The sequence below is a fragment of the Crocuta crocuta genome, unplaced genomic scaffold (assembly GCF_008692635.1).
Source record: "Crocuta crocuta isolate KB4526 unplaced genomic scaffold, BGI_CrCroc_1.0 scaffold301, whole genome shotgun sequence".
In the NCBI taxonomy this organism is placed as follows: domain Eukaryota; kingdom Metazoa; phylum Chordata; class Mammalia; order Carnivora; family Hyaenidae; genus Crocuta; species Crocuta crocuta.
The window spans coordinates 2,301,568-2,305,195 of record NW_027527544.1 but is presented as its reverse complement, the minus strand read 5'-3'; the positions used below and the strand labels follow the sequence as shown (position 1 = coordinate 2,305,195).

At 43.1% G+C, this 3,628-nt stretch overlaps 1 pseudogene; it reads right to left on the bottom strand.

The window, feature by feature from the left end:
- Nucleotides 1-110, bottom strand: part of LOC144232329 (BTB/POZ domain-containing protein 2 pseudogene) — a 1,389-nt pseudogene extending 1,279 nt beyond the window's left edge.
- Nucleotides 111-3,628: the final 3,518 nt, after the last annotated feature.

Sequence of the window (3,628 nt, the reverse complement as noted above, 5' to 3'; positions counted from 1 at the left end):
TTGGACCTGGGTTAGAACCCCAGCGGTCACGTCGCCTGCCTGCGGCTCCTACCATCTTGTCTAGGCAGCGACCTCTGGGCCCAGCCTAGGTGCATCCTGTTGTCCTTCATCTTCCCTTCCACGTTTTTCTAGTTGCTGGGAATATGCTGGTGAACTTCTTAACCCGCCTGGTCTGGCTTCTGTCTCAGCCACTCCAGCGAAACTGCTCTTTGCAACTACCCGTTTGTTGCTACATTCAGAGGAGCTTCCCAGACCGCACTTGACACCTCGCATCGCCACTGCAGACCCCACCTCCTTCCTAGAGGCCCAGTGCTGCTCCACAAACGTGCTTGGTGGACCCATACCAGTAGGCAAACTGCTGCTGGTCGGCCACGAGGTTAAGTACGGAAGTGAAGAACAGCAGCAACTTTTATAGCAACTCGGCAGAGGAACTTTTGCCTGCTGACTCTAATAATTTAAAACTGGGGTTTGTATTTTGATTGCGTTCGTTTTTGTTAATCCATTTTATTGCATTTTGTCACAAAAGTGTTGGTCTGGGACACATGGAGGGGGGAGCAGATCCCTAGCCCTTCTCTGAAGATAATGTAAGAAACACTGCTATACTCCCTTATCTCCTCTGAATCCAACTGTGCTGGTCTTCGGAAGCTTGTGTGTTGCTTTCATCTCGCTCGCGTGCACAGGTTTCCCCTTTCCTGCTAAACTCCTGAGCATCTATTGGATCTCAGCAGAGAGGCCAACCCTCCAGGAACCTCTCCTGTGTTCGGCCCTAGAGCCTAGAGGCCCTAAGCCTCATTGTTCCTTCGGCCCCTAGCCCAGCGCCTGGCACTCAAGGGAGCCCGATCCACCTTCGTGGTGTGAGTTCCACATAAGGTGGCCTTGGGATCACACCATTCACCAACTTAGAAGGTACCTTCCGTCCACTCATTTCTTCCACGTTACTTTGCCTTCCCTAACTCTTGCAGTAAGCATCCGGATTAGCGGATTAAAAAGTGGTACAGTGCCCTCGGTGGTCCTAGACAAAGTTGCAAACCATCCTACAGATTATCTGATTTCCCGTTTCTGGGAAGGGGGAAGGAACGGCAGTGTCGTTATCAGCCAGAGAACTTGTCCTGACCAGCTGAGTGCACTCAGGGAATTTGCCAGCCTATGTGGAGGAAATTGCCTTGCCTTCATTTAAGCACAGATGGGGAATCAGGAGCCTGGATGGAAGTTTTGGCCAGGTAGAGTGTTGTCCACCAGATGAATACCACAGCCTTCCCTGTCCTATGCCACAGTATCTTGTAGAGCGAGTGAATGGCAGCCAGGGTGACCCTTGGGGCTAGGCTAAGGGGGTTACTAATTAGTGCTCCTATAGCACTCTGAAAATAGAAATGTCAAGTGTTACTATTAATAAGTCACATTTCCTCTGGTCTGGTTTTGAAGGTCCCTTCCATTTTCACTCCGGAACCTCTGGAAAGAAACAAGAAACGTGNCAGAATGCCTGGAAAAATAAAATGCAGAGGACCATGCTGCCTTTCTAGAGTGACCCTGAAGACTGAAGCCCTTAGGAAAAAAATTAACTGCTTTAATACATAAAATGTAAGCATTTGCACTCAAAAGAAAAAAAATAGAAACAATTAAAGGACAAGTGAAAAACTGAGAAAAATATTTTTTACATAGCAACTGAAAGAAGAGTACCCTTAATATATAAAGTGCTCTTTCAATCAATAAGAAAATGGGGAATATCCAACTAAGAAAATGGGCAAAAGGCATGAGTAGGTAATCCACCAAAGAAATACAACGAAGACCGGAAAGGTACTTTTTTATTTGGTATCTCTTTGATTACCAGTGAGACCAAACCTGTAGAATATAATTTATCATTTATCAGCTAGGCAAAGATTAAACATATTGATCCTCTCCAGACAAAGTGGGGGGAAATGGACATTTACATTTGCCAATAATGGGACTGTATATCGGTATAGCCTTTCTGGAGGGCAACTTGGCAATGCATACCAAAAGCCTTGTGTTTTGACTCACCGATTCCACCTCTAGGAAAGAATCCTAAGGAATAATCAAACAAGTAAACAAAGATGTATGTGATAAGATTAGTTCTCTTGGTGAGGTTTATAGTAGCAAACCCAGAAGCTATCTAGCTGTGTATCAAGAGATGATTAGTTAAGCATACAGTGAAATACTATGTAATCACTTTGAAAAGACAACTAGCTCTATATCTATTGATATGGAAAGATGTCCATGACACACAGATGTCATTAAATGAAAAAAAAAGTTAGAAACAGAAGGTGTAGAATGATTTGGCTTTTGAGCACTTTAAAAATGTGTATGTGTAGAAAAACATCTGGGTATGGTCAACAGACACATGAAACGATGCTCAGCATCCCTCATCATCAGGGAAAAACAAATCAAAATGATACTGAGATACCACCTCGTGCCGGTCAGAGTGGCTAAAATGAACAAATCAGGAGACTCTAGATGCTGGTGAGGATGTAGAGAAACGGGCACCCTCCTACACTGTTGGTGGGAATGTAAGCTGGTGCAGCCCCTCTGGAAAAACAGTGTGGAGGTTCCTCAAAAAATTAACAATAGAACTCCCCTACGACCCAGCAATAGCACTGCTAGGAATTTACCCAAGGGATACAGGAGTGCTGATGCCTAGGGGCACATGTACCCCAATGTTCACAGCAGTGCTCTTAACAATAGCCAAATCATGGAAAAGAACTTAAGTGTCCATCAACTGATGAATGGATCAAGAAGATGTGGTATATGTATACAATGGAATACTACATGGCAATGAGAAAGAATGAAATCTGGCCATTTCTAGCAACATGGATGGAACTCGAGGGTGTTATGCTGAGTGAAATGTCAGGCAGAGAAGGACAGATACCATACAGTTGCACATATAGGTGGATTAGGAGGAAGTTAACGGAGGACAATGCAGGAGAAGAAGGGGAAAAATAGTTGGGGAGAGGGAGGGAGGCAAACCACAAGAGACTCTTGAATGCTGAGAACAAACTGAGGGCTTATGGGAGTGGGGGAGGGGGGAAAGGGGGGTGATGGGCATGGAGGAGGGCACTTGTGGGGATGAGCACTGGGTGTTATATGGAAACCAACTTGGCAATAAACTATTTAAGAAAAAAAAGAAAAACATCTGGGTAAAAGCGCTCTGCAATCATACTTTTTGAGTGATGAGATTACAGGTAATTTTTATTTTGTTCTTTTACACTTTTCCATAATTTCTTGATTTTTTTCACAATGAAAATTTACAGTTATCTCCACTGAAAAATACCTTTTAGGGAGCACTTGGTCTGGTTATTCTGGCTGTTTTATGGAAGTGGAAGAAGCAACAAATAAAGACAGAAGTATGTAAAATAAGGAAGTGAAATTTTTCATCAGTGAAAAATGTGGTCGTTTCTCTCTGGAATCATTATTTCATTACTCATTTTGGAAGTCACTCACTTTATTCTGGAAGCTTCCCTACTCCTAGAAGCCTCATCTTTCTCTTTTGAAAATATCCTGGAACATTCTATTACATTGGCTGTCCCTGAAATCATTATTGGGTATAATAATACTTGTATTTTTAATTTTTAAAATCACCAAAAATATCTCATTTCCAATAAACTCTGCTAAACCA